Below are 12,826 nucleotides of genomic sequence, written 5' to 3' on the forward strand. Positions count from 1 at the left end.
CTGTGGACTACCAACATTGAACAATTAAAATGAATTAAAATATTGACTATAACATATGAAACTAAACAATTCTTCAAGTTTGCCACTTGATTTCATCTTAAACCTCATTTGTATCTCGACAATTACAATCTGCGTTCAAACCTTTCATAATTCTTGAAAACACCTCAATCGAGAGGATGAACCAACCGCACTCCATCTACGGAAGAAAAGAGTGATGCATATAGCTATGCACCTGAAAACACTCGGAACCTGAGTAAACGTTTAGCATGTATCTGTGTTAGATCCTTTAGCATTATTATTACCCAAAATAACATGCGATCCCTTTTCAAAGTAGAAAATTTTGTCACAGCTCCAGCAAGTCAACTTCGACTTTTCATCCGAAGTAGCCTTACTATAATCCTGATATATATGATTACCCTTTTGATACCGGAGAATTCTTTTTATATTCCGCCATATTACCAGCAGACGTACCAACAACCTCGTTGCTTCTTGGCTTAAATGAAAGGATCCGAAACTAATCATCCGGACGATGTCCATATTGATTACAAACGAATTACAACAGTTGATAACATCGCGAGGTACTTGACCTCTATATGATACATTTTACAAACGTTGCATTTATTCTTAAAAGGCAATCTATCTTTACATAAAAAAAATTAATAAACTCGTCAAACATTTCTCGATATCCAAATGACCTAAACTGTCATTTACTTAATAAATGTCTTTAATGATCTTCAATGACTCGAATGCAACGTTCTTGTATCATGGCTTAAATGGTCCCAACTAGTATCCTTAATATGAGCTAACGCACAGCGGAAGTCTTAATTCATACCTGAGAATAACATGCTTTAAAACGTCAACATAAAGTTGGTGAGATATATAGGTTTGATGCTAGCAGCGATATAACGATGGACCACAAGATTTCATATATAAACATTTTAATAAAAATATTCTAAGTGGTTGAGCACTTGGTAACCATACTTAACAATTAATCACGTCGCATATTCCCTTTAATATGAAATCTTACTACACTGTACCAAGTGTAGTCACGAAACGAAGTACTGTGCAACCGTTGAATACTGGTCGTCCAGTCCGGTTGGGGTTGTCAGGCCCGATAGATCTATCAACAGGATTCGCGTTTACAATACCGCTGTAAATATTAGTTACCAAGCTACAGGGAAGTATGCCAGTGGTACAACTCAACGTAGAATATATTTTTCAGTTACTTGTGTCCATAATGTAAAACATAAAATACATGTATTCTCATCCCAAAATATTTAGAGTTTAAAAGTGGGACTATATACTCACTTTCGTCTTGAAGATATATATATAATTTGACTTGGTCTCCGGTTGATATCACGAACCTATCCATATATAATATATCAATACTTTTTCTTTTTAAAACAATCGTCACATATATATATATATATACTTATAATACTTTTAATACTTTTAATAATTCCTTAGTCCGTAGTTAGCAGTCCGGTGTTAGTAATTCAATTTTAATGGTTCATATTTAGATGTTTAATAAACCCCCAATGAAATAAATAAAACCCTCATCGTATATGTATTGGTCGAGATTAATCTTGACCCACGGTACCGGTGTTGTCAAATGACATGTTGCGTACATAAAGTACCGGTGTTGTCAAATGACGTGTTGCGTACAATCATGGGATCTTATGATTAATCTTCTCGTATTGTTTACGGGTGATCCTGAACCATATAAAATTGAATTATGAGTACATATATATAAAATATCATGTTATTTTAGAAAGATGTGATTTTATTTAATTTTTCCCAATTAATCCCGAAGTTAAACAAGTCTTGGATAACCAATTTTGTTTCGGTCATAGTTTCTTCGTTACAAATCCGTTTTCGTTGATTCAACTTGCCATCTCCTTGGATCGAGTCCCTCTTTAAGACTATGAACTGAAAATACCTTGGTTTGTATTCAAAATCACACGGCATAGGTGAAACTTTAGTGAAACTTATGAAGTTAAACATTTTCCTTTATTTAAACAACCTTAAATGATTATTTTTCTAAAAATACTTATACTTTGAATTAAATCATGAAATTTTTATGTGTTATCATATTCATAGTAAAAATCATTTTTCCAGAACATAAACCTCCAACTCAAAGTTTAAGATAGTTTTTAATTATCCAACCCAAAACAGTCCCCGGTGGCACTCCGACGTCGTAAAAACAGTTTTTAAGATATTCTTTGAAAAACCAAATTATACCTTGTTAAATTAGCATATATTTAAGTTATATTACAGGTCTTGAAGTATTTTAAAAGTTAAGTTAGAAGGATCTCTTTAGTTTGCAAACAAGTTTGAAAACATTCAAACTATGTTCTTGTTGTTAAACTTTTATACCACAAAATAAGATAGCTATATATATATGAATCGAATAAGGTTATGAACATAGATACTACCTCAAGTTCCTTGGACAAGGTTGCTGTAAAAGAGGAGTAAGAAGCTAGAATCAAAAGGGTGATGGAAGTGGATGAAAGATTGGAAGTAAGTTTGTGTTCTTGGAAGGATTTCTTGAAGTGTTTTTGTATGGTTTTCTTATGGTGTTTAAGTAAGGTTTTTGAAGCTAGATCTTCATGGAACTTTGCTGAATGTTTATGGAGTTTAATGTTCTTGAGAGTGTGGGTGTTTTTAGCTAGAGAATGGAAGTAAAAATGAAACAAAATGAGGATACATATATACTCCTAAAAAAATGTTTATGTAGTAGACATGGACAAATTTTTAGTTTGTATTTTTGTAATTAGTCTTACAATCATTCAAAAGTAGTTACCTTATACATAAGGCATGAACAAGGGCTGGTTAGGTGGTGATTTGATGTGTATATACCAATAGTAAATACGTATAGAAGCTAGGTATGATACGAGTACAAATACTCTAGATATACGTATAGAAATTTTGTGAAAAATGGAATGAGGATTCAAATATAGCTATCTTTTGTGAATACACTTATATGATTTTATGTATTTAAGTCTTTAAAAGTGATTAAATACATTACTTATACGATATATGTATAAACATTATAAGTCTTAAGTATTTATGTCAAATAACGTTACGTATAGTTATCGTTTTGAAAACTTAAGTTAGTAGTTTCAAAATATACTTATAACTTATTGTTATTAATACAAAATGAGATATTAAAACATTCATTAATCATGTTAAATATGTATATATACATATATATACACAAACGTATAATTATCATATATTGTATAGTTCGTGATATCATCGGTCAAACTAGACGGTCAAACGTTGTGTAAAACTCTTTTCGGAAACATAAATCTCAACAATTTGGATTGCTTATCATGTTGGTAAGGTTTAATTTATGTAAATATTAATCTTATAAGTATAGAATGATCGAAAAAGTGCGGGTCAACTTTAGGGTTTTTGCTTATCGTGTCGGAACCATATAGAGATTAGAGTTTAAATTTGGTCGAAAATTTCCGGGTCGTTACAGTACCCATCCGTTAAAGAAATTTCGTCCTCGAAATTTGGTAGAGGTTGTCATAAACAACAATAGGAATGTTTTCATGACGAATATGAGGTAATAATGAAATTTTATCATTATTGAAAGATTTAGATAAAACGATTTGGTTATGTGAGACGCACGAGCGAAGCTATCACAAAAGAGTGAAATGAGTAAATATAGAATTGTTGTAACCGATGACGTGATTATGATCGATTTTCGGGATTTAAGGGTTTTAAAGAAAATCTTATGTAATAAGATTTAGTTTTGCGGCGATCAGGATCTTCTTTGATTTAACGCGGCAATCTGTTTTGATTTCTTTGTCGAATATTTCACTATAAATTTACCTCCTTCCCTTTCTTTCTTCCCACATCTTCTATTCTTTCTCTTTAGTTCCTACTTTAAGACATTCACTAATATGCTCCATCCCATTCTAACCCTTGTTATATTTCTAACTTTCATATCTTTCATTCTTCTTTTTCATCTATCACCAGAAGAATCTATTCTCTTTTATCCTTTCCTTGGAATTATAATGTTTTTAATTCTCCCGTGCCTTTACGTTGCAATACGTATTGATATGCACGGTTTGTAGTTTCGGGGTTGTTGTTAGGTTTTATACCTTCCCTTATATTTCAATGTTCCTACTCCCGTCCCTTAAAATCATTGTCATCCACAGTTAATGCTCTCTCTTATTTGCTGTGGTTTATGTTCCTATTTCTATTCTGAAGTTTTGTCCCTTCATTTCTTCTTCCCGTCCTCGAGCCAAGCGAACAATGGTCCGAAATTCGTAGGTAGGAAATTTGGAATGAACCTTGCTATTGGTTTTAGAATGAAATTGTAATGGCACGATCTTGATTCGTTAAATTACTCGAATATTCAGAAAAAAAAAATAGAACTATCAAGGTGATACGTTCTAATATGTTTGAAGACTTGATAGAATGTAAGAGCCGTGTAACATGGCACATGATGACGGTACTGTGAATCATCACATTCCATTAGAAACTTAACATGACTTACTGTAATATAATGAAGTTGATCAAGTTTCATTATATTATACTAATTCATGTATCAGTTCCCAACACTACTTCAAAACATTCATATTTTTAAACTTAGAGATTTCAGAATTTAGAAACTAACACAGTTTCTTTTATATTGTAGCGCAGATGTTACGGAGAGTTAAATGATCGCAGATAGGAATAGTTGTAAAAAATATCTCCAGAAATATGAAAAATATGTATAACGAATGAAGATATCTTATAATATCTAAGATAAAATGATGGTGAAGAATATCATCTTGAAAAGTTTAGAATAAGGAGCAGTGTTCTTACTAACGGTTTCAGTAGGCACTGGATCATTTGGATCCTTTGAAGGCAGGTTCTGTTTTCATGATTTGTTCACGGCCTCCTTCATACTTTGCTCAATCCGTTTTCCAGTTCCAAACCTTCTCTTTTTCTCAGCTTTACCACCATACCATTCTTTATCATCAATCTTTTGATTGTTAAAGTCGTTTACAGTTTTTGCTGCTTCATCAGCATTTCAAGAGCTACTTCATAGTTCAGGGTGTTTTCAGAGTCGCGCAGCGGAAGCGTGGTGGGCCCATAACCCACAGGCCCCGGACCAAACGTGCACAGCGAGGACGCTGTGTCCCATTAGGGGGGAGGATTGTAACACCCGTGTTACATCCGTCCCACATCGGTTGGAGAGGTGAACGAAGCATGCCTTATAAGGGTGTGGAGACCTTTCCTAGCATGACGCGTTTTGGGACCACAAGCGCAGCAGATCCCATAAGAACTCTGCAGTTAAGCGTGCTCAGGCGAGAGCATTACCAGGATGGGTGACCTCCTGGGAAAGTGCTCGTCGTGTTTGGTCGCCAAGAAAAATCCGTGAGCAACCTACGGGGGAGACAAGGGTACGTCCCTATCTCTGCAAAGCGGACAATATCATGCTACGGGGAACGTTTTACCTGGGGTGTTACATTAAATCTCTCTAATAAATCACTATATTTATTTATTGAAACCCTATCATACACTCATCTGCATCTGATAACGAGAATTGTCGTACCAAATACCGAGAGTCAGCAATCAGTATTTTGAAATCTCGCAGCATGTCTACCTCAACAGTTATATGTAAACATATAACATTTATCTCTTAGAATTATGATCTTCCATTCTGAAATTCTGAAAAAGCTGAATACAGCAGCAACAACTGTACACGACCCTAACCGTTGAAAGTTTGATGATAAAGAATGAAGTATTGGAAACACTCACTAGAAAATTTAGTACCGAAAAGCGGATTATGCGAAACTATGAAGGAAACCGTGGACAAATCACAAAGAATAAGTTTAACTTCAAAGAATCCAAATGATTCAATGCCTACTAAAGTCTTTAGCAAATATCTTGTTCCTTACTCTAAACCCTTGCGGACAATAGTTTCCATCATCCTCTGATCTTAGATATTCAAAGATATTATCGTATCTTTCATTATAAATATCATCCATATTTTTGAAGATATTTTCATAACTGTTCTTATTTGAAATCATTAATCTCTTCGTGCTATCAGTGTTACATTATATAGAAACTGTTAGTTTCTATATTCTGTAAACTTTCGAGCTTAAAATATGAATGTTATTGAAGTAATGTTAGGAACTGATGCATGAGTTAGTATAATATAATGACACTTGATCAACGTGATTATATTACAGTAAGTCATGCTGAGTTTCTAATGGAACGTGATGATTCACAGATCATAACGTCATCATGTGTCATGTTACACGACTCGTTCATTCTACTTCACCTCCGAACATATCAAGAAAATATATTCTTGATAGTTCTATTCTCAGTGATTCTGGTAATTTGACAAATCAAATCGTGCCATTACGATTTCCTTCTTAGAACATTAACAATGTTCATTCTGAAGTTTATATCTGCGAATTCTGAACCATTACAAGCAGTGTTTAATCGCAAGAAGAAGAAACGAAGAGACAAGGTTCCAAAATATAAGGGAGAATATAAAGCCCGATAACAACACAGAAATTACAAACCGTGGATATTAATACGAATAGCAGTATAAATACACAGTAGATTAAGAATAGTATCACCCAAGGTAATAGTAGAAGCAAACAGATTTTTCTGGTGGAAGATTGAAAGGAAGGATGACAGAAATGATAATTAGGAAAATATCAAGGATTAGAACTGGATTAAGCATTTTCACAATCTCTTGGATGTATAAACTAAGAAAGAAAGTATAGGAATGGTGAGAATAATGGAACGGAAGAGTTTAATTTATAATGGGAATATCAGACAGAGAATCGAGGCAGATCATCGTATTTAATTATAGAGATCTTAATTTCTTTATTCGCCGAAGAATCAAATCTTTTCGATTTCAAAGATTTTCTTTATATCCCTTGAATTCCGGAATTCAACCAAGGCAACGTCATAAGATAAAACGAAACATCATTTATTCATTTCACTCTTTTGTGATAGCTTCATTCGTGCTCTTCGAATAATCGAATTATTTTATCTGTATTATTCAATAATGATAAAACTCTATTTATCAGCTCATATTAGTCAGGAAAACAAATTTATTGTTAGCCATGACGACCTCACTCAAATTTTGGGACGAAATTTCTTTAACGGGTAGCTACTGTGATGACCCGGGAATTTCTGACCAAATTTAAACTTGAATCTTACTTGATTTCGATATGATAAGCAAGGTCTGTAATATTAAGTCTTGAAAATTTTGAACTGTTTTATGAAACCAAGTGACCTTGACTATTGCCGACGATTCACGAACCTTTGAATTGTAAATACAAATGTATATATATAAATGATTATATATGTAAATAACTACATATCACAAAAGAGATATATTAATGAACTATTTTGTGATTAAAGATAATTTAAAACAACTAGAACTTGTAATTATAAATATATAGAGTATTTTGAAAATAAATGAATTCGAATAGAATTGTCAACGTTAACAAAATATTTAATGTATAATGTTATATCCTGAGATTATTTGTTTAATATATATATATATATATATATTTAATACATTTATTTATTACTAGATATTTAAAACATAATCAAATGTGTAGTTGTTGAAGTATCTATCTATATATATATACATAAAAATGATTGGTGTACATAATTATTGATTGTATACATATATATATATATATATATATATATATATATATATATATATATATATATATATATATATATATATATATATAAATATTAAATATTCAATGTATGATATTATATATTATGATATTACATAACTAATAAAAAGTAATATTAATATATGTAAATACAAGTTAAAATATAGTTATCATATTAATAATTCTATGACTACTTTCATTAATAATAAAAATCAGTATTACTAATATTATTATTACTAATATTATTATTATCATTAAAAAAATATTAGTATTACTATAATTAGCATTATTATTATTGTTAGTGATATTATTGATATAAATCATATAGATATTATTATTATCAATAATATTATTATTATTAGTATTATATTATTATAATTTGCTATTATTATTATTTATAAGATTAAGAGTATTATTATTATAAATATATTTATTAAGTAATAAAGATTAATTACATTACCTAGATAATATATATATAGATATGTGGAAATCTAAAATGCAGTTATATATTTAAGAACACATATGTAAATCCAATTATATATTTTATACATAATTAGATTCAGAGATCTATAAGCGTATATTTTTTTTAAAACATCTGTTATATTTTTTTTATTTACTTATTTCTTTTTGTCTGCTACCTTCTGTTTCTTCTGAATTATTTTCATCGACCATATGTATACAACAATATATACCCATGAGTTAACAGGACTGCTACTCCAATTATCAGTTCAGGTTATATATTTACATTGCTGTAATCACGATTGGAAAACAATTTTTTTTAAAAACCCAAATACCGTCCCCTGTTCTTCAATCAAATATCCAAAACCTTTATTCCGAATCTAAATTTAAAATGTAATAACGTCATCTTACTGGTATCCTTTTACTAAAACTACCTGCAAATTCTCAGTTTCCAATTTCTAATATCGTGTATGAATTTGTGAGTCAAAATTTTAAGAGTAAAAAGTCAAACAGATGTTCTTGAATCAAATTCGAAAAACCTGTTGTAACTACGATTCAATTGATGATTTGAAAAGTTTTTATAAAGGTTTTGAAACATAATTTGTGTTATAACAATTGTCTATAACGTCCTAGAAACCAAAAATCGATTTCTTTTTTTTTTTGTAACACAGCGACTGCTGTAGCAGCAGTTTTCTTTTATTTATTTTTTTTTTCATTTTCAAGTAAGGCAAAGAGTTACAGGTTGATTACAGTTTGTTTAAAAATCATAAACCAAATTAATATGAGCTGTTATGAATTTTATTGGATATGGATTCGATAATTTAAGGAAGAAGAAGGAAATATGGATAAATAATAATACGGGTTATAAACAAAGGATTTCTGTATTCATTCAGAAAACGGGCCACGGTCCAATGGTTAAGAAGAGTGACGGGTATTCGAGAGGTCGGGGGTTCGAGTCTCTATTGGGGCAGTTTATTTTTTTTTTGGACCGATTTCCTTGAAGGTAGTTTACTTTTCATTTATTATTATTATTATTATTATTATTATTATTATTATTATTAATATTATTATTATTATTATTATTATTATTATTATTATTATTATTATTATTATTATTATTATTATTATTATTATTATCATCATCATCATTATTACATACTAGTATTATTGTAATTACTAATTATTATAATTATTATTAATATCATGGTTACTAAAATTATCATCATTAATATGGTTTATATTATTATCATTATTAATATTATTAGTATTAACATTATTATTAGTAGTATTATTATTATTATTGTTATTGTTAGTATTATTATTAAGTGTTATAAATATTATAGTTAATATTATTATTATTATCACTAATAGTTGTAATATTATTATTATTATTATTATTATTATTATTATTAGGATTATGATTAAAATTATTATTATTTTATATTCATTAATATTTTTAGGATTATTATTGTTACCTATATACAAAAATCAATAAAAGTATTTTTATTAATAGTAATATTATCATTAATATTAGTATACTAGGAGAACCCATTTAACATAAATCTAGTATTATCAATTATGATCATTAAAATTTCTTTTAAAAACAATAATTATTATTAAACTTATCATTACTATTGAAACTACTATTTTTACTAAAACTATTATTTTTACTTATCCTCATTAATAAAATTACCATTTTTATTAAAATTACTATTATCAGTATTGTTATTATCCTTAAACTAGTATTACTACAATTGATAATAATCTTACAAAACAAAAGATATATTTATATATAAATACAAATATATTTATTAAATAAAGTATACTAATGTTACATAAAATTTCGTCTTAGCTAGTAACATTAATTATATATCAAATAAGTATTATAACGAAAAGAAAGTATTAATAAAATTATATATGTAAGAATATTAATCTTAGTACATACAATAATAGATATACACTTGTTTAATTACGATTATCTGTTTTAATATATATATATATATGCAAATGATTTAGGTTCGTGAATCCGAGGCCAACCCTGCATTGTTTATTATTGTCATATGTATTTTTACTACAAAATACAGTATGGTGAGTTCATTTGCTCCCTTTTTACTCATTACATTTTTTGGGCTGAGAATACATGCAATGTTTAAATAACTGTTTTTGCAATATTTATATGCGTGAGTTTCATTTGATTCCCTTTTACTCTTTACATTTTTGGGACTGAGAATACATGCAAAATGCTTTATTAACTGCTTTACAATATTTATATGCGTGAGTTTCATTATTCGCTTTTTATATATATTTTTGGGCTGAGAATACATGCAATGTTTTAATAACTATTTTACAATATTTATATGCGTGAGTTCATTTGCTCCCTTTTTACTCATTACATTTTTTGGGCTGAGAATACATGCAATGTTTAAATAACTGTTTTTGCAATATTTATATGCGTGAGTTTCATTTGCTCCCTTTTTACTCATTACATTTTTGGGCTGAGAATACATGCGCTGCTTTTATAACTGTTTTACGAAATAGACACAAGTAATCGAAACTACATTCTATGGTTGAATTATCAAAGTCGAATATGCCCCTTTTTATTAAGTATGGTAATCTAAGAATTAGGGAACAGACACCCTAATTGACGCGAATCCTAAAGATAGATCTATCGGGCCCAACAAGCCCCATCCAAAGTACCGGATGCTTTAGTACTTCGAAATTTATATCATGTCCGAAGAAGGATCCTGGAATGATGGGGATATTCTATATGCATCTTGTTAAGGTCGGTTACCAGGTGTTCAATCCATATGAATGATATTTTTGTCTCTATGCATGGGATGTATGTTTATGAGAATTGGATATATTAACTCTTGTGGTCTATTAAAATTATGAAATGATTCTTTATGATAAACTAATGAACTCACCAACCTTTTTGGTTGACACTTTAAAGCATGTTTATTCTCAGGTATGAAAGAAGTCTTCCGCTGTGCAATTGCTCATTTTAAAGATATTACTTGGAATCATTCATGACATATTTCAAAAGACGTTGCATTAGAGTCGTTGAGTTCATCAAGATTATTATTAAGTCAATTATAGTTAGATATATTATAAAATGATATGCACGCCGTCAACTTTCGATGTAATGAATGATTGTCTTTTCAAAAATGAATGCAATGTTTGTAAAATGTATCATATAGAGGTCGAGTACCTCGCGATGTAATCAACTGTTATGAATCATTTATAATCGATATGGACTTCGTCCGGATGGATTAGGACGGGTCTTCACATACCAAGATCTCAAGAAACACTTTTGGTAGCCGGGTATGAAAGCCGATATTGCTACATATGTAGGAGAATATTTGACTTGTTCTAAAGTCAAAGCTGAACATCAGAAACCATCAGGTCTACTTCAACAGCCCGAAATCCCGGAATGGAAATGGGAAAACATTACCATGGATTTCATTACTAAATTGCCAAGGACTGCAAGTGGTTATGATACTATTTGGGTAATAGTCGATCGTCTCACCAAGTCAGCACACTTTCTGCCAATAAGAGAAGATGATAAAATGGAAAAGTTGGCGCGATTATACTTGAAGGAAGTCGTCTCCAGATATAGAATACCAATTTCTATTATCTCGGATAGGGATGACAGATTTGTTTCAAGGTTTTGGCAGACATTACAGCAAGCATTGGGAACTCGTCTAGACATGAGTACTGCCTATCATCCACAAACTGATGGGCAGAGTGAAAGGACGATACAGACACTTAAAGACATACTACGGGCATGTGTCATTGATTTTGGGAATAGTTGGGATCGACATCTACCGTTAGCAGAATTTTCCTACAACAATAGCTACCACTCGAGTATTGAGGCATCACCATTCGAGGCACTTTATGGTAGAAAGTGCAGGTCTCCGATTTATTGGAGTGAGGTAGGGGATAGACAAATTACGGGTCCAGAGATAATCCAAGAAACTAACGAGAAAATTATTCAAATTCAACAACAGTTGAAAACCGCCCAGAGTCGACAAAAGAGCTACACAGACAGTAAAAGAAAAGATATAGAATTTGAAATTGGAGAGATGGTCATGCTTAAGGTTTCACCTTGGAAAGGCATTGTTCTATTTGGTAAATGGGAGAAACTGAATCCAAGGTACATTGGACCATTCAAGATTATAGATCGTGTCGAACTAGTAGCTTACCGACTTGAATTACCATAACAACTCGCCAGCGTACATAATACTTTTCACGCCTCAAATCTGAAGAAATGCTTAGCCAAAGAAGATCTCACTATTCCTTTAGATGAAATCCAAATCAATGAAAAACTTCAATTCATTGAAGAACCCGTTGAAATAATGGATCGTGAGGTTAAGAGACTTAAGCAAAATAAAATACCAATCGTTAAGGTTTGATGGAATGATCGTAGAGGACTCGAGTTCACATGGGATCGTGAAGATCAGATGAAGAAGAAATACCCACATTTATTTCCAGATGATGCATCAACACCTCCAACTGCTTAAAATTTCGGGACGAAATTTAATTAACGGGTAGGTACTGTAGTGACCCGAACTTTTCCATGTTTATATATATTAAATGAAATTGATATTTGCATGATTAAATGTTTCCAACATGTTAAGCAATCAAACTTGTTAAGACTTGATTAATCGAAATAAGTTTATGTAGATAATTGATCACCCAGTCTGTCC

This window comes from Rutidosis leptorrhynchoides, chromosome 3 (genome assembly GCF_046630445.1).
Source record: "Rutidosis leptorrhynchoides isolate AG116_Rl617_1_P2 chromosome 3, CSIRO_AGI_Rlap_v1, whole genome shotgun sequence".
Classification (NCBI taxonomy): Eukaryota; Viridiplantae; Streptophyta; class Magnoliopsida; order Asterales; family Asteraceae; genus Rutidosis; species Rutidosis leptorrhynchoides.